Below are 25,449 nucleotides of genomic sequence, written 5' to 3'. Positions count from 1 at the left end.
TCCGGGTCCTATCTTTCTCCTTGGGAGCTACTCAGCAAAATAAACACATCATCATCAACAACAACAACAACAACAACAACAACAACAACAACAACAACAACTGAACATGTCATGATAGACAAACAGAATGAAAAAAAGGCATTTCTATTTTTGATTGTTTTTTCCAGGGGAGAGCGCGAACGCAGTCCCCCACACTTATAAATTGCGCACCCGAGTCGTCCACATTTGGGATGATCGCAGGGGTCAACCAAGCCGATGTGCAATGGAAAGGTCTCGCCCCGGGCCCACAGCCTTGCGGATCACTGTTAAGCCTGTGCCAGGTAAGTATGCCTGAAACTGCAGCTTCCTAACCATCACTACAAACATACACATCACCTCATTCAGGTGTCTTGTAAGCAAAACTTCACATATATTCCATTTCAGTTCAAACATTTTTATACTTCCCTGTACATGGCACTACATTCACCCGTTCGCTTTATGCAAAGATTATTGGTAGGAAGAACGAGACGGAAATGGCTTTATTTGCATTTTAGGCTGCATAGACATGCACCTTGCGCCAGGTACCCAGGGGAGGTAACTTCCATGTCAACACCCAAGTTTCCTTCCGGGTCCTATCTTTCTCCTTGGGAGCTACTCAGCAAAATAAACACATCATCATCAACAACAACAACAACAACAACAACAACAACAACAACAACAACAACAACTGAACATGTCATGATAGACAAACAGAATGAAAAAAAGGCATTTCTATTTTTGATTGTTTTTTCCAGGGGAGAGCGCGAACGCAGTCCCCCACACTTATAAATTGCGCACCCGAGTCGTCCACATTTGGGATGATCGCAGGGGTCAACCAAGCCGATGTGCAATGGAAAGGTCTCGCCCCGGGCCCACAGCCTTGCGGATCACTGTTAAGCCTGTGCCAGGTAAGTATGCCTGAAACTGCAGCTTCCTAACCATCACTACAAACATACACATCACCTCATTCAGGTGTCTTGTAAGCAAAACTTCACATATATTCCATTTCAGTTCAAACATTTTTATACTTCCCTGTACATGGCACTACATTCACCCGTTCGCTTTATGCAAAGATTATTGGTAGGAAGAACGAGACGGAAATGGCTTTATTTGCATTTTAGGCTGCATAGACATGCACCTTGCGCCAGGTACCCAGGGGAGGTAACTTCCATGTCAACACCCAAGTTTCCTTCCGGGTCCTATCTTTCTCCTTGGGAGCTACTCAGCAAAATAAACACATCATCATCAACAACAACAACAACAACAACAACAACAACAACAACAACAACTGAACATGTCATGATAGACAAACAGAATGAAAAAAAGGCATTTCTATTTTTGATTGTTTTTTCCAGGGGAGAGCGCGAACGCAGTCCCCCACACTTATAAATTGCGCACCCGAGTCGTCCACATTTGGGATGATCGCAGGGGTCAACCAAGCCGATGTGCAATGGAAAGGTCTCGCCCCGGGCCCACAGCCTTTTTTTTTTTTTTTTTTTTTTTTTTTTTTTTGTTTTTAATAAAGTTTATTTCGATTAAATGGCCCTAAGAACAATTCTCCCCAGGCACCTTTAGCGATAGCAATGTACATGGTAAGACTTACGTTATATGAATGATGATGAAGAAAGTAATGATGTTTAAAAGTAAGGTGTCTGGGTCCTAATAGTCATTCCTTAATATGTACACGGACAGGAAGACTATTTACAAAGGGGTGTGTACAAACTCAGGGTGGAAATTACTTTACAATATTTACAATATACATGTACAGACGATGGTATGAGTTTAGTATTTATATATATATTTGAGTATTTTTCCATTTTTAAAAAGTAAAATCCACCTTATTGTTGTTGACGGTGCAGAACATTTGGGGTTGCACCCAGTAATGATTAAATAATACATCAGACAAACGGGCCTTATCTACAACGATTCGAAAACGTAATCTTTCCAAAAAACGGGCAACAATACTTTCTTTAGTCACCCCCTTTCTACCATTTTTGAAATTACACCTATCAACCCAAATCTGATGCTTGGCCAAACACACCAGGTACACAATGACACTTTTCCGATATTTACAATGGCAAAAAGATAACTGATTAAACCGAATTTTGTTAGCAGTAAGATCAATTAAGCCAAAAGATAGATCTAAAACCCATTTGCTGACAATACACCACAAAGTTGATACAATTTCACAATTATAAAACAAATGCTCAACAGACTCGTTCTCCTCACAGAATGTACATTTTTTAATTAAAGAGTGTCGTTTACAAAAAAGGGTGAAATTTGTCGGTACAATATCATGTAGCAGACGCCAGGAGAAATTTTTTAATAAAGGATCGATAAACGGGTCATTGAGCAATATAAACGCAGACTTAAAATTGACATTTGAAAAGTATTTGAAGATAGCAGGCTCTGTACATACATGAGATATTAACAAATTATAAAATGCACCACTTTTAACAGGAACAAACCAATTATAATCTGGGTATAACGACTTAAAATATCTATATGACTCTAATACTTTCTTATAATATGCTGGCATATATGCAGAATGAGGCAATAAATTAGATGCAAATTCTGGTTTGATATTTTTTAGTGAAAACCCTATCCAGTAAAGAGCAAAACGAGCATATTTACAATCACTATTATTAATAATTTTATACAAATGAAACAAACGTAATGCATGTAATCGAGACGGTATATGAGGAAAGTTAACACCTCCAACATCTTTATTATTATATATAACAGATCTAGGTAGAGGTTCATATAGATGGGATTCCCAAAAATAATCAAAAGATACTCGTGTGAAAATATCAACAAAGTGCTTGGGCATGTGCAACACAGATGCAACATACCACAACTTTGACATGGCCATGACGTTACAGATAACAGATTTACCATACACTGATAGAAATCTGTCTTTAAATGCGAAATTTAGAACCCCGTGGAATTTTGTTAAAATTTTGTTCCAATTATCATCAGGAGTTACATTCCTTCCAAAAACTACCCCCAAAATTTTACATGAATCGGGCCATGATATGCTGAAAGGGTGATCGGCCGAAGAACGCCATTTTCCAAAAGATATGGCTTTGGTTTTAGCCATGTTCAAACGAGCACCAGTACCACGAGCATACCACTCACTCACTTGAAGCAAACGTCTGACACTCATCTCATTCGCACAAATACCAGTCCCATCATCAGCATAGGCAGAAATTTTGGCTTCTTCGTTAACACCGGGAATTTTAATACCCTTAATTAATTTATCACTCCTTACTTTAATGGCAAAAGGTTCGAAAACTAAAACATATAACAATGGGCTTAGGCTGCAGCCTTGCCTAACCCCCCTCCTCACGGGGAAAGTATCTGAAAGATTACCATTTACCAACACTGTACTTTGAACATTATTGTATAAGAGGCTGACCAGGTTGATAAACTCTGGACCAAACCCATACTGATGTAAGGCCTTGAACATGAATTCATGATTTACCCGATCAAAAGCCTTCTCTTGATCAAGACAAACGAAGGCCACAGAATCTCCTTTTTGCTCCACATAATCAACGACATTACGTAGAAGATGTATGTTGTCTGCTATTGATCGGCCTCTGATAGAACATGTCTGATCAGGATGCACGATCTCAGCAATAACTGATGACAACCGGCTTTGTACAACTCTAGATAATATTTTGTAATCTACGTTTAACAGACTAATAGGGCGCCAATTGCGTAACAATTGAGGATTTTTAGGGTCCTTACATAACAGAGAGATACATCCTAGTTTTTGCGAATTGCTAAGAGTACCCAATTTTATTGATAAATTATAAATGTGTACTAAAATATCTTGAAATAACGGCCAAAACGTTATGTAAAACTCTTTACTTAAACCATCCAACCCTGGGGCTTTATTGTTATCCATCCCTTTCAAAGCAAATAAAATCTCCTCTTTTGTCACAGCACCCTCTAGACTATCAGCTGAAGCGCTATCCAAGAAAGGCAAGTCCTCAATGAATTCTGAACAGTAAAAATCATCAATTTCCTCAGGGGTATATAAGTTTTCATAGAACTCCCTGCAATAATTACGAATAGAATCATTTTTGTCATAGATTTCAGAACCATTCTCCAAAACACGAATGATTTTATCTCCAGAGCGTTTAAATTCAGACTTTAAGAAATGTTTAGATGGTTGTTCATTATTTTCTAAAACTTGCACTCTGGAGCGGATTGCACTTCCTTGTACCTTATCATAATGAAAGTCATAAAGTTGTGATTTGATCGCTTTTAACTGCTCTACATACTCCCCAGGTCTCTGACTTTCTGCAGTTTGCAGATCTCTGTATCGCCTTTGAAGCTGCTGTAAAATATGTCTTTTATTGGCAGCTGACTTTTTCCCATACGCCAAAACAAAAGTTTTAATTTGAGCTTTAATGCCATCCCAATCCGAAAGAGACAAATCAGCCTGAACATATAAAGATTCCCAAAATTTCTGAAATTTCAATACAAATGATTTGTCTTTGAGCAAAGAATTATTAAATTTCCAATAACCAGGTCCTACAGAGATGCAATCAACAACCTCCAAACCTAAAACACAATAATCGTGATCAGAAATGGAACATGGCTGAACATCACAACTTTTGACAGCCGGTATTAATGGAGCGGAGATATAAAATCGATCTAGCCGACAGCTAACATTTCCACCTCGCCATGTTGTCATAACTTTGTTTTTATATAACTCCCGAAACGGGTCTACTAATTTATATAAATTTAGATAACGTTTCAGAATAGTTGCCCCCCCAGTGCCACATTTTGGGTTTCCCCCCACTTTATCTAAAACAGTTGATAAAACGAAATTAAAATCTCCCCCGAGAACAACAAGGCGACGAGTAACAAAATAATTTTCTAATGATAACAGGAAATCCCGCCTATCTGTATAATAATTAGGAGCATATACATTTATAAATCTAAACGAATTATTATCAATATCAATATCTAAAACAAAGAGCCTGCCATCAAAATCATAATGAAATTGTACATTTTTATAATTTAACTTTTTTGAGAGTAAAATACCAACCCCACGTGCATTGCCCGTCCCAAAACTCCAGAAGGCTTTGCATTCAAATTCTTTCTCAACAGTCTCTCCTTCTTTCACACATGCTATATGACTTTCTTGCATAAACAAAACATCTACATTCATTCTCTTCCATTCCTCACACAGCACACGCCTTCTGTTCCTACCCCTTAACCCATCACAATTAATTGTCGCTATTCTATGCATTTTTAAAATGTTAACATAAGTTTACATCCAACGATATATAAGTGAAAAGTCAACATTCTGAAAAAGAATATAATGTTTGAAATAGAATATATAAACATGATATATACAGATACCCAAATTATCATAAAGTTATAAATAATATATACATACCTTAATAAAAAGAACTCCCGGCAATATGCCGTAAACACATAATCCATAATCGTAATCCGAGTCCGGGGGCATGTCCAAATCGTTTTCCAACAGAAACAACACATGTGAGATGTTAAGTTATTACACTTCCCGGACTCCCAGAATCATCAGAATCTATGATGTGAGAATGTAAATTCCATTGTGAACCTTCTCTTTGACGCAAGTCCTCCATTGTGTCCAATACCATCCTAGCTGCTTTGTCTATTTTCTTGACTGGAGATAAAGGCCTCTTCCTGTTATTGTCTGGAGTAATTTCCATTGCTGTAATAGTGCAATCACCTGCACTAGACACATCCACTTGTGAAGCAGTCTGTTCCTTAGATTGGTCCAATGTTCCTGGCACTGCCGTATTCTCATTTTCGACCGCTGACCAGTCATTCTTAGCACCAATGGCATTTTCAATGTCCTTCCGTATCTCTTCCTCGGTCTCCTCTACCACTTCTGTATCCACATCTGCTTCCTCATCCACATACGATCTCTGTTCTTTTCTTCCGGTTGCCAGGGCCTCTGAGTAAGATTTCCTAAAGTGTGGTTTTGTTGAGATTTTCTGAGTTCCTGGGCATTCTCTTCTCAAGTGCCCCACAACTTGACACTTTAAACACAAGGGTTGCCTTCCTGCCATCGTGAATAGCAAAGGGAAACATCTGGTCGGTGTTTCGAAATTCACTAGGTGGGGAATTCCGGATAGCTCTTCATTTCGCATCTCCAGGATGACATTGTATGATCCTAAAAGGCACCCCTCATCAAAAGTGTTCTTACTTATTTCCTCCGTAGCTGAGATAACTGTCCCATAATCCTGAAAGAATCTTTCCAAAAAGGTAACTCCAAATTCTTCGGGTAGCCAGTGCACCCTCACAGACACCTTTACCTTGTCAACTAGGGAGAAGTGCACCCCGAGATATGGTGTTAAGTCATGGTAGCTTTCCGCGTGAAGTTGGTTGGCAAGCTCCTCAGATGAGACGGTCACAAACCATTCAGTAACCTTCTCCCTTCTGGACAGTCTTCTGACGCTATCTGCTCCGAAGGTTTTAGTCAAAAAGGTATACAACTTCGATCTCGACACTGAAAATCTCTCGGGTCCAACAAACTCCAGCTTGACTACTTGCTTCCTGATGTCCATTGTGGTCTCAGAGCTCCTAGGACCATTCCTAGAGAAACGAATCGGATCCATGGCTAACAAAGTGAGGGGAGTCCGAAGACGTAGGAACAAGTCCTGCCCGCTCGTCGACCTGTGAAAGAAAAATCAATTCTCGAATACTTCCTGCTGATCGCCGTTAAGCCTGTGCCAGGTAAGTATGCCTGAAACTGCAGCTTCCTAACCATCACTACAAACATACACATCACCTCATTCAGGTGTCTTGTAAGCAAAACTTCACATATATTCCATTTCAGTTCAAACATTTTTATACTTCCCTGTACATGGCACTACATTCACCCGTTCGCTTTATGCAAAGATTATTGGTAGGAAGAACGAGACGGAAATGGCTTTATTTGCATTTTAGGCTGCATAGACATGCACCTTGCGCCAGGTACCCAGGGGAGGTAACTTCCATGTCAACACCCAAGTTTCCTTCCGGGTCCTATCTTTCTCCTTGGGAGCTACTCAGCAAAATAAACACATCATCATCAACAACAACAACAACAACAACAACAACAACAACAACAACAACAACAACTGAACATGTCATGATAGACAAACAGAATGAAAAAAAGGCATTTCTATTTTTGATTGTTTTTTCCAGGGGAGAGCGCGAACGCAGTCCCCCACACTTATAAATTGCGCACCCGAGTCGTCCACATTTGGGATGATCGCAGGGGTCAACCAAGCCGATGTGCAATGGAAAGGTCTCGCCCCGGGCCCACAGCCTTGCGGATCACTGTTAAGCCTGTGCCAGGTAAGTATGCCTGAAACTGCAGCTTCCTAACCATCACTACAAACATACACATCACCTCATTCAGGTGTCTTGTAAGCAAAACTTCACATATATTCCATTTCAGTTCAAACATTTTTATACTTCCCTGTACATGGCACTACATTCACCCGTTCGCTTTATGCAAAGATTATTGGTAGGAAGAACGAGACGGAAATGGCTTTATTTGCATTTTAGGCTGCATAGACATGCACCTTGCGCCAGGTACCCAGGGGAGGTAACTTCCATGTCAACACCCAAGTTTCCTTCCGGGTCCTATCTTTCTCCTTGGGAGCTACTCAGCAAAATAAACACATCATCATCAACAACAACAACAACAACAACAACAACAACAACAACAACAACTGAACATGTCATGATAGACAAACAGAATGAAAAAAAGGCATTTCTATTTTTGATTGTTTTTTCCAGGGGAGAGCGCGAACGCAGTCCCCCACACTTATAAATTGCGCACCCGAGTCGTCCACATTTGGGATGATCGCAGGGGTCAACCAAGCCGATGTGCAATGGAAAGGTCTCGCCCCGGGCCCACAGCCTTGCGGATCACTGTTAAGCCTGTGCCAGGTAAGTATGCCTGAAACTGCAGCTTCCTAACCATCACTACAAACATACACATCACCTCATTCAGGTGTCTTGTAAGCAAAACTTCACATATATTCCATTTCAGTTCAAACATTTTTATACTTCCCTGTACATGGCACTACATTCACCCGTTCGCTTTATGCAAAGATTATTGGTAGGAAGAACGAGACGGAAATGGCTTTATTTGCATTTTAGGCTGCATAGACATGCACCTTGCGCCAGGTACCCAGGGGAGGTAACTTCCATGTCAACACCCAAGTTTCCTTCCGGGTCCTATCTTTCTCCTTGGGAGCTACTCAGCAAAATAAACACATCATCATCAACAACAACAACAACAACAACAACAACAACAACAACAACTGAACATGTCATGATAGACAAACAGAATGAAAAAAAGGCATTTCTATTTTTGATTGTTTTTTCCAGGGGAGAGCGCGAACGCAGTCCCCCACACTTATAAATTGCGCACCCGAGTCGTCCACATTTGGGATGATCGCAGGGGTCAACCAAGCCGATGTGCAATGGAAAGGTCTCGCCCCGGGCCCACAGCCTTGCGGATCACTGTTAAGCCTGTGCCAGGTAAGTATGCCTGAAACTGCAGCTTCCTAACCATCACTACAAACATACACATCACCTCATTCAGGTGTCTTGTAAGCAAAACTTCACATATATTCCATTTCAGTTCAAACATTTTTATACTTCCCTGTACATGGCACTACATTCACCCGTTCGCTTTATGCAAAGATTATTGGTAGGAAGAACGAGACGGAAATGGCTTTATTTGCATTTTAGGCTGCATAGACATGCACCTTGCGCCAGGTACCCAGGGGAGGTAACTTCCATGTCAACACCCAAGTTTCCTTCCGGGTCCTATCTTTCTCCTTGGGAGCTACTCAGCAAAATAAACACATCATCATCAACAACAACAACAACAACAACAACAACAACAACAACAACAACTGAACATGTCATGATAGACAAACAGAATGAAAAAAAGGCATTTCTATTTTTGATTGTTTTTTCCAGGGGAGAGCGCGAACGCAGTCCCCCACACTTATAAATTGCGCACCCGAGTCGTCCACATTTGGGATGATCGCAGGGGTCAACCAAGCCGATGTGCAATGGAAAGGTCTCGCCCCGGGCCCACAGCCTTGCGGATCACTGTTAAGCCTGTGCCAGGTAAGTATGCCTGAAACTGCAGCTTCCTAACCATCACTACAAACATACACATCACCTCATTCAGGTGTCTTGTAAGCAAAACTTCACATATATTCCATTTCAGTTCAAACATTTTTATACTTCCCTGTACATGGCACTACATTCACCCGTTCGCTTTATGCAAAGATTATTGGTAGGAAGAACGAGACGGAAATGGCTTTATTTGCATTTTAGGCTGCATAGACATGCACCTTGCGCCAGGTACCCAGGGGAGGTAACTTCCATGTCAACACCCAAGTTTCCTTCCGGGTCCTATCTTTCTCCTTGGGAGCTACTCAGCAAAATAAACACATCATCATCAACAACAACAACAACAACAACAACAACAACAACAACAACTGAACATGTCATGATAGACAAACAGAATGAAAAAAAGGCATTTCTATTTTTGATTGTTTTTTCCAGGGGAGAGCGCGAACGCAGTCCCCCACACTTATAAATTGCGCACCCGAGTCGTCCACATTTGGGATGATCGCAGGGGTCAACCAAGCCGATGTGCAATGGAAAGGTCTCGCCCCGGGCCCACAGCCTTGCGGATCACTGTTAAGCCTGTGCCAGGTAAGTATGCCTGAAACTGCAGCTTCCTAACCATCACTACAAACATACACATCACCTCATTCAGGTGTCTTGTAAGCAAAACTTCACATATATTCCATTTCAGTTCAAACATTTTTATACTTCCCTGTACATGGCACTACATTCACCCGTTCGCTTTATGCAAAGATTATTGGTAGGAAGAACGAGACGGAAATGGCTTTATTTGCATTTTAGGCTGCATAGACATGCACCTTGCGCCAGGTACCCAGGGGAGGTAACTTCCATGTCAACACCCAAGTTTCCTTCCGGGTCCTATCTTTCTCCTTGGGAGCTACTCAGCAAAATAAACACATCATCATCAACAACAACAACAACAACAACAACAACAACAACAACAACAACAACAACAACAACTGAACATGTCATGATAGACAAACAGAATGAAAAAAAGGCATTTCTATTTTTGATTGTTTTTTCCAGGGGAGAGCGCGAACGCAGTCCCCCACACTTATAAATTGCGCACCCGAGTCGTCCACATTTGGGATGATCGCAGGGGTCAACCAAGCCGATGTGCAATGGAAAGGTCTCGCCCCGGGCCCACAGCCTTGCGGATCACTGTTAAGCCTGTGCCAGGTAAGTATGCCTGAAACTGCAGCTTCCTAACCATCACTACAAACATACACATCACCTCATTCAGGTGTCTTGTAAGCAAAACTTCACATATATTCCATTTCAGTTCAAACATTTTTATACTTCCCTGTACATGGCACTACATTCACCCGTTCGCTTTATGCAAAGATTATTGGTAGGAAGAACGAGACGGAAATGGCTTTATTTGCATTTTAGGCTGCATAGACATGCACCTTGCGCCAGGTACCCAGGGGAGGTAACTTCCATGTCAACACCCAAGTTTCCTTCCGGGTCCTATCTTTCTCCTTGGGAGCTACTCAGCAAAATAAACACATCATCATCAACAACAACAACAACAACAACAACAACAACAACAACAACAACAACAACAACAACAACTGAACATGTCATGATAGACAAACAGAATGAAAAAAAGGCATTTCTATTTTTGATTGTTTTTTCCAGGGGAGAGCGCGAACGCAGTCCCCCACACTTATAAATTGCGCACCCGAGTCGTCCACATTTGGGATGATCGCAGGGGTCAACCAAGCCGATGTGCAATGGAAAGGTCTCGCCCCGGGCCCACAGCCTTGCGGATCACTGTTAAGCCTGTGCCAGGTAAGTATGCCTGAAACTGCAGCTTCCTAACCATCACTACAAACATACACATCACCTCATTCAGGTGTCTTGTAAGCAAAACTTCACATATATTCCATTTCAGTTCAAACATTTTTATACTTCCCTGTACATGGCACTACATTCACCCGTTCGCTTTATGCAAAGATTATTGGTAGGAAGAACGAGACGGAAATGGCTTTATTTGCATTTTAGGCTGCATAGACATGCACCTTGCGCCAGGTACCCAGGGGAGGTAACTTCCATGTCAACACCCAAGTTTCCTTCCGGGTCCTATCTTTCTCCTTGGGAGCTACTCAGCAAAATAAACACATCATCATCAACAACAACAACAACAACAACAACAACAACAACAACAACAACAACTGAACATGTCATGATAGACAAACAGAATGAAAAAAAGGCATTTCTATTTTTGATTGTTTTTTCCAGGGGAGAGCGCGAACGCAGTCCCCCACACTTATAAATTGCGCACCCGAGTCGTCCACATTTGGGATGATCGCAGGGGTCAACCAAGCCGATGTGCAATGGAAAGGTCTCGCCCCGGGCCCACAGCCTTGCGGATCACTGTTAAGCCTGTGCCAGGTAAGTATGCCTGAAACTGCAGCTTCCTAACCATCACTACAAACATACACATCACCTCATTCAGGTGTCTTGTAAGCAAAACTTCACATATATTCCATTTCAGTTCAAACATTTTTATACTTCCCTGTACATGGCACTACATTCACCCGTTCGCTTTATGCAAAGATTATTGGTAGGAAGAACGAGACGGAAATGGCTTTATTTGCATTTTAGGCTGCATAGACATGCACCTTGCGCCAGGTACCCAGGGGAGGTAACTTCCATGTCAACACCCAAGTTTCCTTCCGGGTCCTATCTTTCTCCTTGGGAGCTACTCAGCAAAATAAACACATCATCATCAACAACAACAACAACAACAACAACAACAACAACAACAACAACAACTGAACATGTCATGATAGACAAACAGAATGAAAAAAAGGCATTTCTATTTTTGATTGTTTTTTCCAGGGGAGAGCGCGAACGCAGTCCCCCACACTTATAAATTGCGCACCCGAGTCGTCCACATTTGGGATGATCGCAGGGGTCAACCAAGCCGATGTGCAATGGAAAGGTCTCGCCCCGGGCCCACAGCCTTGCGGATCACTGTTAAGCCTGTGCCAGGTAAGTATGCCTGAAACTGCAGCTTCCTAACCATCACTACAAACATACACATCACCTCATTCAGGTGTCTTGTAAGCAAAACTTCACATATATTCCATTTCAGTTCAAACATTTTTATACTTCCCTGTACATGGCACTACATTCACCCGTTCGCTTTATGCAAAGATTATTGGTAGGAAGAACGAGACGGAAATGGCTTTATTTGCATTTTAGGCTGCATAGACATGCACCTTGCGCCAGGTACCCAGGGGAGGTAACTTCCATGTCAACACCCAAGTTTCCTTCCGGGTCCTATCTTTCTCCTTGGGAGCTACTCAGCAAAATAAACACATCATCATCAACAACAACAACAACAACAACAACAACAACAACAACAACAACAACAACAACTGAACATGTCATGATAGACAAACAGAATGAAAAAAAGGCAGTTTCTATTTTTGATTGTTTTTTCCAGGGGAGAGCGCGAACGCAGTCCCCCACACTTATAAATTGCGCACCCGAGTCGTCCACATTTGGGATGATCGCAGGGGTCAACCAAGCCGATGTGCAATGGAAAGGTCTCGCCCCGGGCCCACAGCCTTGCGGATCACTGTTAAGCCTGTGCCAGGTAAGTATGCCTGAAACTGCAGCTTCCTAACCATCACTACAAACATACACATCACCTCATTCAGGTGTCTTGTAAGCAAAACTTCACATATATTCCATTTCAGTTCAAACATTTTTATACTTCCCTGTACATGGCACTACATTCACCCGTTCGCTTTATGCAAAGATTATTGGTAGGAAGAACGAGACGGAAATGGCTTTATTTGCATTTTAGGCTGCATAGACATGCACCTTGCGCCAGGTACCCAGGGGAGGTAACTTCCATGTCAACACCCAAGTTTCCTTCCGGGTCCTATCTTTCTCCTTGGGAGCTACTCAGCAAAATAAACACATCATCATCAACAACAACAACAACAACAACAACAACAACAACAACAACAACAACAACAACAACTGAACATGTCATGATAGACAAACAGAATGAAAAAAAGGCATTTCTATTTTTGATTGTTTTTTCCAGGGGAGAGCGCGAACGCAGTCCCCCACACTTATAAATTGCGCACCCGAGTCGTCCACATTTGGGATGATCGCAGGGGTCAACCAAGCCGATGTGCAATGGAAAGGTCTCGCCCCGGGCCCACAGCCTTGCGGATCACTGTTAAGCCTGTGCCAGGTAAGTATGCCTGAAACTGCAGCTTCCTAACCATCACTACAAACATACACATCACCTCATTCAGGTGTCTTGTAAGCAAAACTTCACATATATTCCATTTCAGTTCAAACATTTTTATACTTCCCTGTACATGGCACTACATTCACCCGTTCGCTTTATGCAAAGATTATTGGTAGGAAGAACGAGACGGAAATGGCTTTATTTGCATTTTAGGCTGCATAGACATGCACCTTGCGCCAGGTACCCAGGGGAGGTAACTTCCATGTCAACACCCAAGTTTCCTTCCGGGTCCTATCTTTCTCCTTGGGAGCTACTCAGCAAAATAAACACATCATCATCAACAACAACAACAACAACAACAACAACAACAACAACAACAACAACTGAACATGTCATGATAGACAAACAGAATGAAAAAAAGGCATTTCTATTTTTGATTGTTTTTTCCAGGGGAGAGCGCGAACGCAGTCCCCCACACTTATAAATTGCGCACCCGAGTCGTCCACATTTGGGATGATCGCAGGGGTCAACCAAGCCGATGTGCAATGGAAAGGTCTCGCCCCGGGCCCACAGCCTTGCGGATCACTGTTAAGCCTGTGCCAGGTAAGTATGCCTGAAACTGCAGCTTCCTAACCATCACTACAAACATACACATCACCTCATTCAGGTGTCTTGTAAGCAAAACTTCACATATATTCCATTTCAGTTCAAACATTTTTATACTTCCCTGTACATGGCACTACATTCACCCGTTCGCTTTATGCAAAGATTATTGGTAGGAAGAACGAGACGGAAATGGCTTTATTTGCATTTTAGGCTGCATAGACATGCACCTTGCGCCAGGTACCCAGGGGAGGTAACTTCCATGTCAACACCCAAGTTTCCTTCCGGGTCCTATCTTTCTCCTTGGGAGCTACTCAGCAAAATAAACACATCATCATCAACAACAACAACAACAACAACAACAACAACAACAACAACAACTGAACATGTCATGATAGACAAACAGAATGAAAAAAAGGCATTTCTATTTTTGATTGTTTTTTCCAGGGGAGAGCGCGAACGCAGTCCCCCACACTTATAAATTGCGCACCCGAGTCGTCCACATTTGGGATGATCGCAGGGGTCAACCAAGCCGATGTGCAATGGAAAGGTCTCGCCCCGGGCCCACAGCCTTGCGGATCACTGTTAAGCCTGTGCCAGGTAAGTATGCCTGAAACTGCAGCTTCCTAACCATCACTACAAACATACACATCACCTCATTCAGGTGTCTTGTAAGCAAAACTTCACATATATTCCATTTCAGTTCAAACATTTTTATACTTCCCTGTACATGGCACTACATTCACCCGTTCGCTTTATGCAAAGATTATTGGTAGGAAGAACGAGACGGAAATGGCTTTATTTGCATTTTAGGCTGCATAGACATGCACCTTGCGCCAGGTACCCAGGGGAGGTAACTTCCATGTCAACACCCAAGTTTCCTTCCGGGTCCTATCTTTCTCCTTGGGAGCTACTCAGCAAAATAAACACATCATCATCAACAACAACAACAACAACAACAACAACAACAACAACAACAACTGAACATGTCATGATAGACAAACAGAATGAAAAAAAGGCATTTCTATTTTTGATTGTTTTTTCCAGGGGAGAGCGCGAACGCAGTCCCCCACACTTATAAATTGCGCACCCGAGTCGTCCACATTTGGGATGATCGCAGGGGTCAACCAAGCCGATGTGCAATGGAAAGGTCTCGCCCCGGGCCCACAGCCTTGCGGATCACTGTTAAGCCTGTGCCAGGTAAGTATGCCTGAAACTGCAGCTTCCTAACCATCACTACAAACATACACATCACCTCATTCAGGTGTCTTGTAAGCAAAACTTCACATATATTCCATTTCAGTTCAAACATTTTTATACTTCCCTGTACATGGCACTACATTCACCCGTTCGCTTTATGCAAAGATTATTGGTAGGAAGAACGAGACGGAAATGGCTTTATTTGCATTTTAGGCTGCATAGACATGCACCTTGCGCCAGGTACCCAGGGGAGGTAACTTCCATGTCAACACCCAAGTTTCCTTCCGGGTCCTATCTTTCTCCTTGGGAGCTACTCAGCAAAATAAACACATCATCATCAACAACAACAACAACAACAACAACAACAACAACAACTGAACATGTCATGACAGACAAACAGAATGAAAAAAAGGCATTTCTATTTTTGATTGTTTTTTCCAGGGGAGAGCGCGAACGCAGTCCCCCACACTTATAAATTGCGCACCCGAGTCGTCCACATTTGGGATGATCGCAGGGGTCAACCAAGCCGATGTGCAATGGAAAGGTCTCGCCCCGGGCCCACAGCCTTGCGGATCACTGTTAAGCCTGTGCCAGGTAAATATGCCTGAAACTGCAGCTTCCTAACCATCACTACAAACATACACATCACCTCATTCAGGTGTCTTGTAAGCAAAACTTCACATATATTCCATTTCAGTTCAAACATTTTTATACTTCCCTGTACATGGCACTACATTCACCCGTTCGCTTTATGCAAAGATTATTGGTAGGAAGAACGAGACGGAAATGGCTTTATTTGCATTTTAGGCTGCATAGACATGCACCTTGCGCCAGGTACCCAGGGGAGGTAACTTCCATGTCAACACCCAAGTTTCCTTCCGGGTCCTATCTTTCTCCTTGGGAGCTACTCAGCAAAATAAACACATCATCATCAACAACAACAACAACAACAACAACAACAACAACAACAACAACAACTGAACATGTCATGATAGACAAACAGAATGAAAAAAAGGCATTTCTATTTTTGATTGTTTTTTCCAGGGGAGAGCGCGAACGCAGTCCCCCACACTTATAAATTGCGCACCCGAGTCGTCCACATTTGGGATGATCGCAGGGGTCAACCAAGCCGATGTGCAATGGAAAGGTCTCGCCCCGGGCCCACAGCCTTGCGGATCACTGTTAAGCCTGTGCCAGGTAAGTATGCCTGAAACTGCAGCTTCCTAACCATCACTACAAACATACACATCACCTCATTCAGGTGTCTTGTAAGCAAAACTTCACATATATTCCATTTCAGTTCAAACATTTTTATACTTCCCTGTACATGGCACTACATTCACCCGTTCGCTTTATGCAAAGATTATTGGTAGGAAGAACGAGACGGAAATGGCTTTATTTGCATTTTAGGCTGCATAGACATGCACCTTGCGCCAGGTACCCAGGGGAGGTAACTTCCATGTCAACACCCAAGTTTCCTTCCGGGTCCTATCTTTCTCCTTGGGAGCTACTCAGCAAAATAAACACATCATCATCAACAACAACAACAACAACAACAACAACAACAACAACAACAACAACTGAACATGTCATGATAGACAAACAGAATGAAAAAAAGGCATTTCTATTTTTGATTGTTTTTTCCAGGGGAGAGCGCGAACGCAGTCCCCCACACTTATAAATTGCGCACCCGAGTCGTCCACATTTGGGATGATCGCAGGGGTCAACCAAGCCGATGTGCAATGGAAAGGTCTCGCCCCGGGCCCACAGCCTTGCGGATCACTGTTAAGCCTGTGCCAGGTAAGTATGCCTGAAACTGCAGCTTCCTAACCATCACTACAAACATACACATCACCTCATTCAGGTGTCTTGTAAGCAAAACTTCACATATATTCCATTTCAGTTCAAACATTTTTATACTTCCCTGTACATGGCACTACATTCACCCGTTCGCTTTATGCAAAGATTATTGGTAGGAAGAACGAGACGGAAATGGCTTTATTTGCATTTTAGGCTGCATAGACATGCACCTTGCGCCAGGTACCCAGGGGAGGTAACTTCCATGTCAACACCCAAGTTTCCTTCCGGGTCCTATCTTTCTCCTTGGGAGCTACTCAGCAAAATAAACACATCATCATCAACAACAACAACAACAACAACAACAACAACAACAACAACAACAACAACTGAACATGTCATGATAGACAAACAGAATGAAAAAAAGGCATTTCTATTTTTGATTGTTTTTTCCAGGGGAGAGCGCGAACGCAGTCCCCCACACTTATAAATTGCGCACCCGAGTCGTCCACATTTGGGATGATCGCAGGGGTCAACCAAGCCGATGTGCAATGGAAAGGTCTCGCCCCGGGCCCACAGCCTTGCGGATCACTGTTAAGCCTGTGCCAGGTAAGTATGCCTGAAACTGCAGCTTCCTAACCATCACTACAAACATACACATCACCTCATTCAGGTGTCTTGTAAGCAAAACTTCACATATATTCCATTTCAGTTCAAACATTTTTATACTTCCCTGTACATGGCACTACATTCACCCGTTCGCTTTATGCAAAGATTATTGGTAGGAAGAACGAGACGGAAATGGCTTTATTTGCATTTTAGGCTGCATAGACATGCACCTTGCGCCAGGTACCCAGGGGAGGTAACTTCCATGTCAACACCCAAGTTTCCTTCCGGGTCCTATCTTTCTCCTTGGGAGCTACTCAGCAAAATAAACACATCATCATCAACAACAACAACAACAACAACAACAACAACAACAACAACAACAACTGAACATGTCATGATAGACAAACAGAATGAAAAAAAGGCATTTCTATTTTTGATTGTTTTTTCCAGGGGAGAGCGCGAACGCAGTCCCCCACACTTATAAATTGCGCACCCGAGTCGTCCACATTTGGGATGATCGCAGGGGTCAACCAAGCCGATGTGCAATGGAAAGGTCTCGCCCCGGGCCCACAGCCTTGCGGATCACTGTTAAGCCTGTGCCAGGTAAGTATGCCTGAAACTGCAGCTTCCTAACCATCACTACAAACATACACATCACCTCATTCAGGTGTCTTGTAAGCAAAACTTCACATATATTCCATTTCAGTTCAAACATTTTTATACTTCCCTGTACATGGCACTACATTCACCCGTTCGCTTTATGCAAAGATTATTGGTAGGAAGAACGAGACGGAAATGGCTTTATTTGCATTTTAGGCTGCATAGACATGCACCTTGCGCCAGGTACCCAGGGGAGGTAACTTCCATGTCAACACCCAAGTTTCCTTCCGGGTCCTATCTTTCTCCTTGGGAGCTACTCAGCAAAATAAACACATCATCATCAACAACAACAACAACAACAACAACAACAACAACAACAACAACAACAACAACTGAACATGTCATGATAGACAAACAGAATGAAAAAAAGGCATTTCTATTTTTGATTGTTTTTTCCAGGGGAGAGCGCGAACGCAGTCCCCCACACTTATAAATTGCGCACCCGAGTCGTCCACATTTGGGATGATCGCAGGGGTCAACCAAGCCGATGTGCAATGGAAAGGTCTCGCCCCGGGCCCACAGCCTTGCGGATCACTGTTAAGCCTGTGCCAGGTAAGTATGCCTGAAACTGCAGCTTCCTAACCATCACTACAAACATACACATCACCTCATTCAGGTGTCTTGTAAGCAAAACTTCACATATATTCCATTTCAGTTCAAACATTTTTATACTTCCCTGTACATGGCACTACATTCACCCGTTCGCTTTATGCAAAGATTATTGGTAGGAAGAACGAGACGGAAATGGCTTTATTTGCATTTTAGGCTGCATAGACATGCACCTTGCGCCAGGTACCCAGGGGAGGTAACTTCCATGTCAACACCCAAGTTTCCTTCCGGGTCCTATCTTTCTCCTTGGGAGCTACTCAGCAAAATAAACACATCATCATCAACAACAACAACAACAACAACAACAACAACAACAACAACAACAACTGAACATGTCATGATAGACAAACAGAATGAAAAAAAGGCATTTCTATTTTTGATTGTTTTTTCCAGGGGAGAGCGCGAACGCAGTCCCCCACACTTATAAATTGCGCACCCGAGTCGTCCACATTTGGGATGATCGCAGGGGTCAACCAAGCCGATGTGCAATGGAAAGGTCTCGCCCCGGGCCCACAGCCTTGCGGATCACTGTTAAGCCTGTGCCAGGTAAGTATGCCTGAAACTGCAGCTTCCTAACCATCACTACAAACATACACATCACCTCATTCAGGTGTCTTGTAAGCAAAACTTCACATATATTCCATTTCAGTTCAAACATTTTTATACTTCCCTGTACATGGCACTACATTCACCCGTTCGCTTTATGCAAAGATTATTGGTAGGAAGAACGAGACGGAAATGGCTTTATTTGCATTTTAGGCTGCATAGACATGCACCTTGCGCCAGGTACCCAGGGGAGGTAACTTCCATGTCAACACCCAAGTTTCCTTCCGGGTCCTATCTTTCTCCTTGGGAGCTACTCAGCAAAATAAACACATCATCATCAACAACAACAACAACAACAACAACAACAACAACAACAACAACTGAACATGTCATGATAGACAAACAGAATGAAAAAAAGGCATTTCTATTTTTGATTGTTTTTTCCAGGGGAGAGCGCGAACGCAGTCCCCCACACTTATAAATTGCGCACCCGAGTCGTCCACATTTGGGATGATCGCAGGGGTCAACCAAGCCGATGTGCAATGGAAAGGTCTCGCCCCGGGCCCACAGCCTTGCGGATCACTGTTAAGCCTGTGCCAGGTAAGTATGCCTGAAACTGCAGCTTCCTAACCATCACTACAAACATACACATCACCTCATTCAGGTGTCTTGTAAGCAAAACTTCACATATATTCCATTTCAGTTCAAACATTTTTATACTTCCCTGTACATGGCACTACATTCACCCGTTCGCTTTATGCAAAGATTATTGGTAGGAAGAACGAGACGGAAATGGCTTTATTTGCATTTTAGGCTGCATAGACATGCACCTTGCGCCAGGTACCCAGGGGAGGTAACTTCCATGTCAACACCCAAGTTTCCTTCCGGGTCCTATCTTTCTCCTTGGGAGCTACTCAGCAAAATAAACACATCATCATCAACAACAACAACAACAACAACAACAACAACAACAACTGAACATGTCATGATAGACAAACAGAATGAAAAAAAGGCATTTCTATTTTTGATTGTTTTTTCCAGGGGAGAGCGCGAACGCAGTCCCCCACACTTATAAATTGCGCACCCGAGTCGTCCACATTTGGGATGATCGCAGGGGTCAACCAAGCCGATGTGCAATGGAAAGGTCTCGCCCCGGGCCCACAGCCTTGCGGATCACTGTTAAGCCTGTGCCAGGTAAGTATGCCTGAAACTGCAGCTTCCTAACCATCACTACAAACATACACATCACCTCATTCAGGTGTCTTGTAAGCAAAACTTCACATATATTCCATTTCAGTTCAAACATTTTTATACTTCCCTGTACATGGCACTACATTCACCCGTTCGCTTTATGCAAAGATTATTGGTAGGAAGAACGAGACGGAAATGGCTTTATTTGCATTTTAGGCTGCATAGACATGCACCTTGCGCCAGGTACCCAGGGGAGGTAACTTCCATGTCAACACCCAAGTTTCCTTCCGGGTCCTATCTTTCTCCTTGGGAGCTACTCAGCAAAATAAACACATCATCATCAACAACAACAACAACAACAACAACAACAACAACAACAACAACAACAACTGAACATGTCATGATAGACAAACAGAATGAAAAAAAGGCATTTCTATTTTTGATTGTTTTTTCCAGGGGAGAGCGCGAACGCAGTCCCCCACACTTATAAATTGCGCACCCGAGTCGTCCACATTTGGGATGATCGCAGGGGTCAACCAAGCCGATGTGCAATGGAAAGGTCTCGCCCCGGGCCCACAGCCTTGCGGATCACTGTTAAGCCTGTGCCAGGTAAGTATGCCTGAAACTGCAGCTTCCTAACCATCACTACAAACATACACATCACCTCATTCAGGTGTCTTGTAAGCAAAACTTCACATATATTCCATTTCAGTTCAAACATTTTTATACTTCCCTGTACATGGCACTACATTCACCCGTTCGCTTTATGCAAAGATTATTGGTAGGAAGAACGAGACGGAAATGGCTTTATTTGCATTTTAGGCTGCATAGACATGCACCTTGCGCCAGGTACCCAGGGGAGGTAACTTCCATGTCAACACCCAAGTTTCCTTCCGGGTCCTATCTTTCTCCTTGGGAGCTACTCAGCAAAATAAACACATCATCATCAACAACAACAACAACAACAACAACAACAACAACAACAACTGAACATGTCATGATAGACAAACAGAATGAAAAAAAGGCATTTCTATTTTTGATTGTTTTTTCCAGGGGAGAGCGCGAACGCAGTCCCCCACACTTATAAATTGCGCACCCGAGTCGTCCACATTTGGGATGATCGCAGGGGTCAACCAAGCCGATGTGCAATGGAAAGGTCTCGCCCCGGGCCCACAGCCTTGCGGATCACTGTTAAGCCTGTGCCAGGTAAGTATGCCTGAAACTGCAGCTTCCTAACCATCACTACAAACATACACATCACCTCATTCAGGTGTCTTGTAAGCAAAACTTCACATATATTCCATTTCAGTTCAAACATTTTTATACTTCCCTGTACATGGCACTACATTCACCCGTTCGCTTTATGCAAAGATTATTGGTAGGAAGAACGAGACGGAAATGGCTTTATTTGCATTTTAGGCTGCATAGACATGCACCTTGCGCCAGGTACCCAGGGGAGGTAACTTCCATGTCAACACCCAAGTTTCCTTCCGGGTCCTATCTTTCTCCTTGGGAGCTACTCAGCAAAATAAACACATCATCATCAACAACAACAACAACAACAACAACAACAACAACAACAACAACTGAACATGTCATGATAGACAAACAGAATGAAAAAAAGGCATTTCTATTTTTGATTGTTTTTTCCAGGGGAGAGCGCGAACGCAGTCCCCCACACTTATAAATTGCGCACCCGAGTCGTCCACATTTGGGATGATCGCAGGGGTCAACCAAGCCGATGTGCAATGGAAAGGTCTCGCCCCGGGCCCACAGCCTTGCGGATCACTGTTAAGCCTGTGCCAGGTAAGTATGCCTGAAACTGCAGCTTCCTAACCATCACTACAAACATACACATCACCTCATTCAGGTGTCTTGTAAGCAAAACTTCACATATATTCCATTTCAGTTCAAACATTTTTATACTTCCCTGTACATGGCACTACATTCACCCGTTCGCTTTATGCAAAGATTATTGGTAGGAAGAACGAGACGGAAATGGCTTTATTTGCATTTTAGGCTGCATAGACATGCACCTTGCGCCAGGTACCCAGGGGAGGTAACTTCCATGTCAACACCCAAGTTTCCTTCCGGGTCCTATCTTTCTCCTTGGGAGCTACTCAGCAAAATAAACACATCATCATCAACAACAACAACAACAACAACAACAACAACAACAACAACAACTGAACATGTCATGATAGACAAACAGAATGAAAAAAAGGCATTTCTATTTTTGATTGTTTTTTCCAGGGGAGAGCGCGAACGCAGTCCCCCACACTTATAAATTGCGCACCCGAGTCGTCCACATTTGGGATGATCGCAGGGGTCAACCAAGCCGATGTGCAATGGAAAGGTCTCGCCCCGGGCCCACAGCCTTGCGGATCACTGTTAAGCCTGTGCCAGGTAAGTATGCCTGAAACTGCAGCTTCCTAACCATCACTACAAACATACACATCACCTCATTCAGGTGTCTTGTAAGCAAAACTTCACATATATTCCATTTCAGTTCAAACATTTTTATACTTCCCTGTACATGGCACTACATTCACCCGTTCGCTTTATGCAAAGATTATTGGTAGGAAGAACGAGACGGAAATGGCTTTATTTGCATTTTAGGCTGCATAGACATGCACCTTGCGCCAGGTACCCAGGGGAGGTAACTTCCATGTCAACACCCAAGTTTCCTTCCGGGTCCTATCTTTCTCCTTGGGAGCTACTCAGCAAAATAAACACATCATCATCAACAACAACAACAACAACAACAACAACAACAACAACAACAACTGAACATGTCATGATAGACAAACAGAATGAAAAAAAGGCATTTCTATTTTTGATTGTTTTTTCCAGGGGAGAGCGCGAACGCAGTCCCCCACACTTATAAATTGCGCACCCGAGTCGTCCACATTTGGGATGATCGCAGGGGTCAACCAAGCCGATGTGCAATGGAAAGGTCTCGCCCCGGGCCCACAGCCTTGCGGATCACTGTTAAGCCTGTGCCAGGTAAGTATGCCTGAAACTGCAGCTTCCTAACCATCACTACAAACATACACATCACCTCATTCAGGTGTCTTGTAAGCAAAACTTCACATATATTCCATTTCAGTTCAAACATTTTTATACTTCCCTGTACATGGCACTACATTCACCCGTTCGCTTTATGCAAAGATTATTGGTAGGAAGAACGAGACGGAAATGGCTTTATTTGCATTTTAGGCTGCATAGACATGCACCTTGCGCCAGGTACCCAGGGGAGGTAACTTCCATGTCAACACCCAAGTTTCCTTCCGGGTCCTATCTTTCTCCTTGGGAGCTACTCAGCAAAATAAACACATCATCATCAACAACAACAACAACAACAACAACAACAACAACAACAACAACAACTGAACATGTCATGATAGACAAACAGAATGAAAAAAAGGCATTTCTATTTTTGATTGTTTTTTCCAGGGGAGAGCGCGAACGCAGTCCCCCACACTTATAAATTGCGCACCCGAGTCGTCCACATTTGGGATGATCGCAGGGGTCAACCAAGCCGATGTGCAATGGAAAGGTCTCGCCCCGGGCCCACAGCCTTGCGGATCACTGTTAAGCCTGTGCCAGGTAAGTATGCCTGAAACTGCAGCTTCCTAACCATCACTACAAACATACACATCACCTCATTCAGGTGTCTTGTAAGCAAAACTTCACATATATTCCATTTCAGTTCAAACATTTTTATACTTCCCTGTACATGGCACTACATTCACCCGTTCGCTTTATGCAAAGATTATTGGTAGGAAGAACGAGACGGAAATGGCTTTATTTGCATTTTAGGCTGCATAGACATGCACCTTGCGCCAGGTACCCAGGGGAGGTAACTTCCATGTCAACACCCAAGTTTCCTTCCGGGTCCTATCTTTCTCCTTGGGAGCTACTCAGCAAAATAAACACATCATCATCAACAACAACAACAACAACAACAACAACAACAACAACAACTGAACATGTCATGATAGACAAACAGAATGAAAAAAAGGCATTTCTATTTTTGATTGTTTTTTCCAGGGGAGAGCGCGAACGCAGTCCCCCACACTTATAAATTGCGCACCCGAGTCGTCCACATTTGGGATGATCGCAGGGGTCAACCAAGCCGATGTGCAATGGAAAGGTCTCGCCCCGGGCCCACAGCCTTGCGGATCACTGTTAAGCCTGTGCCAGGTAAGTATGCCTGAAACTGCAGCTTCCTAACCATCACTACAAACATACACATCACCTCATTCAGGTGTCTTGTAAGCAAAACTTCACATATATTCCATTTCAGTTCAAACATTTTTATACTTCCCTGTACATGGCACTACATTCACCCGTTCGCTTTATGCAAAGATTATTGGTAGGAAGAACGAGACGGAAATGGCTTTATTTGCATTTTAGGCTGCATAGACATGCACCTTGCGCCAGGTACCCAGGGGAGGTAACTTCCATGTCAACACCCAAGTTTCCTTCCGGGTCCTATCTTTCTCCTTGGGAGCTACTCAGCAAAATAAACACATCATCATCAACAACAACAACAACAACAACAACAACAACAACAACAACAACTGAACATGTCATGATAGACAAACAGAATGAAAAAAAGGCATTTCTATTTTTGATTGTTTTTTCCAGGGGAGAGCGCGAACGCAGTCCCCCACACTTATAAATTGCGCACCCGAGTCGTCCACATTTGGGATGATCGCAGGGGTCAACCAAGCCGATGTGCAATGGAAAGGTCTCGCCCCGGGCCCACAGCCTTGCGGATCACTGTTAAGCCTGTGCCAGGTAAGTATGCC

General features: G+C 43.2%; 33 non-coding genes and 1 pseudogene across 33 annotated transcripts; all 34 read right to left on the bottom strand.

Annotated features, from left to right (window-relative positions):
* Positions 1-164: 164 nt before the first annotated feature.
* On the bottom strand, positions 165-328 carry LOC124124106. Its single transcript, XR_006859391.2, has one exon. It is a non-coding gene; the product is annotated as a U1 spliceosomal RNA (small nuclear RNA).
* Positions 329-770: 442 nt separating this feature from the next.
* LOC125380747 lies at positions 771-934 on the bottom strand. Its single transcript, XR_007221397.1, has one exon. It is a non-coding gene; the product is annotated as a U1 spliceosomal RNA (small nuclear RNA).
* A 436-nt stretch (positions 935-1,370) lies between these two features.
* On the bottom strand, positions 1,371-1,508 carry LOC125380849 (annotated as a pseudogene).
* A 5,704-nt stretch (positions 1,509-7,212) lies between these two features.
* Positions 7,213-7,376, bottom strand: LOC125380746. Its single transcript, XR_007221396.1, has one exon. It is a non-coding gene; the product is annotated as a U1 spliceosomal RNA (small nuclear RNA).
* Positions 7,377-7,812: 436 nt separating this feature from the next.
* On the bottom strand, positions 7,813-7,976 carry LOC125380745. The gene has a single exon (XR_007221395.1). It is a non-coding gene; the product is annotated as a U1 spliceosomal RNA (small nuclear RNA).
* A 433-nt stretch (positions 7,977-8,409) lies between these two features.
* On the bottom strand, positions 8,410-8,573 carry LOC125380744. Its single transcript, XR_007221394.1, has one exon. It is a non-coding gene; the product is annotated as a U1 spliceosomal RNA (small nuclear RNA).
* Positions 8,574-9,009: 436 nt separating this feature from the next.
* On the bottom strand, positions 9,010-9,173 carry LOC125380743. The gene has a single exon (XR_007221393.1). It is a non-coding gene; the product is annotated as a U1 spliceosomal RNA (small nuclear RNA).
* Positions 9,174-9,606: 433 nt separating this feature from the next.
* Positions 9,607-9,770, bottom strand: LOC125380742. The gene has a single exon (XR_007221391.1). It is a non-coding gene; the product is annotated as a U1 spliceosomal RNA (small nuclear RNA).
* Positions 9,771-10,218: 448 nt separating this feature from the next.
* LOC125380741 lies at positions 10,219-10,382 on the bottom strand. Its single transcript, XR_007221390.1, has one exon. It is a non-coding gene; the product is annotated as a U1 spliceosomal RNA (small nuclear RNA).
* A 451-nt stretch (positions 10,383-10,833) lies between these two features.
* Positions 10,834-10,997, bottom strand: LOC125380740. The gene has a single exon (XR_007221389.1). It is a non-coding gene; the product is annotated as a U1 spliceosomal RNA (small nuclear RNA).
* A 439-nt stretch (positions 10,998-11,436) lies between these two features.
* LOC125380739 lies at positions 11,437-11,600 on the bottom strand. The gene has a single exon (XR_007221388.1). It is a non-coding gene; the product is annotated as a U1 spliceosomal RNA (small nuclear RNA).
* A 439-nt stretch (positions 11,601-12,039) lies between these two features.
* On the bottom strand, positions 12,040-12,203 carry LOC125380738. The gene has a single exon (XR_007221387.1). It is a non-coding gene; the product is annotated as a U1 spliceosomal RNA (small nuclear RNA).
* Positions 12,204-12,649: 446 nt separating this feature from the next.
* Positions 12,650-12,813, bottom strand: LOC125380736. The gene has a single exon (XR_007221384.1). It is a non-coding gene; the product is annotated as a U1 spliceosomal RNA (small nuclear RNA).
* Positions 12,814-13,261: 448 nt separating this feature from the next.
* Positions 13,262-13,425, bottom strand: LOC125380735. The gene has a single exon (XR_007221383.1). It is a non-coding gene; the product is annotated as a U1 spliceosomal RNA (small nuclear RNA).
* A 439-nt stretch (positions 13,426-13,864) lies between these two features.
* LOC125380734 lies at positions 13,865-14,028 on the bottom strand. Its single transcript, XR_007221382.1, has one exon. It is a non-coding gene; the product is annotated as a U1 spliceosomal RNA (small nuclear RNA).
* A 436-nt stretch (positions 14,029-14,464) lies between these two features.
* LOC125380733 lies at positions 14,465-14,628 on the bottom strand. The gene has a single exon (XR_007221381.1). It is a non-coding gene; the product is annotated as a U1 spliceosomal RNA (small nuclear RNA).
* Positions 14,629-15,064: 436 nt separating this feature from the next.
* Positions 15,065-15,228, bottom strand: LOC125380732. The gene has a single exon (XR_007221379.1). It is a non-coding gene; the product is annotated as a U1 spliceosomal RNA (small nuclear RNA).
* A 430-nt stretch (positions 15,229-15,658) lies between these two features.
* On the bottom strand, positions 15,659-15,822 carry LOC125380841. The gene has a single exon (XR_007221493.1). It is a non-coding gene; the product is annotated as a U1 spliceosomal RNA (small nuclear RNA).
* A 439-nt stretch (positions 15,823-16,261) lies between these two features.
* On the bottom strand, positions 16,262-16,425 carry LOC125380731. Its single transcript, XR_007221378.1, has one exon. It is a non-coding gene; the product is annotated as a U1 spliceosomal RNA (small nuclear RNA).
* A 439-nt stretch (positions 16,426-16,864) lies between these two features.
* LOC125380730 lies at positions 16,865-17,028 on the bottom strand. Its single transcript, XR_007221377.1, has one exon. It is a non-coding gene; the product is annotated as a U1 spliceosomal RNA (small nuclear RNA).
* A 442-nt stretch (positions 17,029-17,470) lies between these two features.
* LOC125380729 lies at positions 17,471-17,634 on the bottom strand. The gene has a single exon (XR_007221376.1). It is a non-coding gene; the product is annotated as a U1 spliceosomal RNA (small nuclear RNA).
* A 439-nt stretch (positions 17,635-18,073) lies between these two features.
* Positions 18,074-18,237, bottom strand: LOC125380728. Its single transcript, XR_007221375.1, has one exon. It is a non-coding gene; the product is annotated as a U1 spliceosomal RNA (small nuclear RNA).
* Positions 18,238-18,682: 445 nt separating this feature from the next.
* LOC125380727 lies at positions 18,683-18,846 on the bottom strand. The gene has a single exon (XR_007221374.1). It is a non-coding gene; the product is annotated as a U1 spliceosomal RNA (small nuclear RNA).
* A 439-nt stretch (positions 18,847-19,285) lies between these two features.
* LOC125380725 lies at positions 19,286-19,449 on the bottom strand. Its single transcript, XR_007221372.1, has one exon. It is a non-coding gene; the product is annotated as a U1 spliceosomal RNA (small nuclear RNA).
* Positions 19,450-19,885: 436 nt separating this feature from the next.
* LOC125380724 lies at positions 19,886-20,049 on the bottom strand. Its single transcript, XR_007221371.1, has one exon. It is a non-coding gene; the product is annotated as a U1 spliceosomal RNA (small nuclear RNA).
* A 430-nt stretch (positions 20,050-20,479) lies between these two features.
* Positions 20,480-20,643, bottom strand: LOC125380723. The gene has a single exon (XR_007221370.1). It is a non-coding gene; the product is annotated as a U1 spliceosomal RNA (small nuclear RNA).
* Positions 20,644-21,085: 442 nt separating this feature from the next.
* Positions 21,086-21,249, bottom strand: LOC125380722. Its single transcript, XR_007221368.1, has one exon. It is a non-coding gene; the product is annotated as a U1 spliceosomal RNA (small nuclear RNA).
* Positions 21,250-21,682: 433 nt separating this feature from the next.
* On the bottom strand, positions 21,683-21,846 carry LOC125380721. Its single transcript, XR_007221367.1, has one exon. It is a non-coding gene; the product is annotated as a U1 spliceosomal RNA (small nuclear RNA).
* A 436-nt stretch (positions 21,847-22,282) lies between these two features.
* LOC125380720 lies at positions 22,283-22,446 on the bottom strand. The gene has a single exon (XR_007221366.1). It is a non-coding gene; the product is annotated as a U1 spliceosomal RNA (small nuclear RNA).
* Positions 22,447-22,882: 436 nt separating this feature from the next.
* On the bottom strand, positions 22,883-23,046 carry LOC125380719. The gene has a single exon (XR_007221365.1). It is a non-coding gene; the product is annotated as a U1 spliceosomal RNA (small nuclear RNA).
* Positions 23,047-23,482: 436 nt separating this feature from the next.
* Positions 23,483-23,646, bottom strand: LOC125380718. The gene has a single exon (XR_007221364.1). It is a non-coding gene; the product is annotated as a U1 spliceosomal RNA (small nuclear RNA).
* Positions 23,647-24,085: 439 nt separating this feature from the next.
* LOC125380716 lies at positions 24,086-24,249 on the bottom strand. Its single transcript, XR_007221363.1, has one exon. It is a non-coding gene; the product is annotated as a U1 spliceosomal RNA (small nuclear RNA).
* Positions 24,250-24,682: 433 nt separating this feature from the next.
* LOC125380715 lies at positions 24,683-24,846 on the bottom strand. Its single transcript, XR_007221362.1, has one exon. It is a non-coding gene; the product is annotated as a U1 spliceosomal RNA (small nuclear RNA).
* A 436-nt stretch (positions 24,847-25,282) lies between these two features.
* On the bottom strand, positions 25,283-25,446 carry LOC125380713. The gene has a single exon (XR_007221360.1). It is a non-coding gene; the product is annotated as a U1 spliceosomal RNA (small nuclear RNA).
* Between the last annotated feature and the right edge of the window lie 3 nt (positions 25,447-25,449).

Source organism: Haliotis rufescens, unplaced genomic scaffold (genome assembly GCF_023055435.1).
Source record: "Haliotis rufescens isolate VD_foot unplaced genomic scaffold, xgHalRufe1.0.p SCAF_156, whole genome shotgun sequence".
Taxonomy (NCBI): Eukaryota; Metazoa; Mollusca; class Gastropoda; order Lepetellida; family Haliotidae; genus Haliotis; species Haliotis rufescens.
The sequence above is the reverse complement of the archived record's forward strand: the minus strand, read 5'-3'. Positions and strand labels throughout refer to the sequence as shown.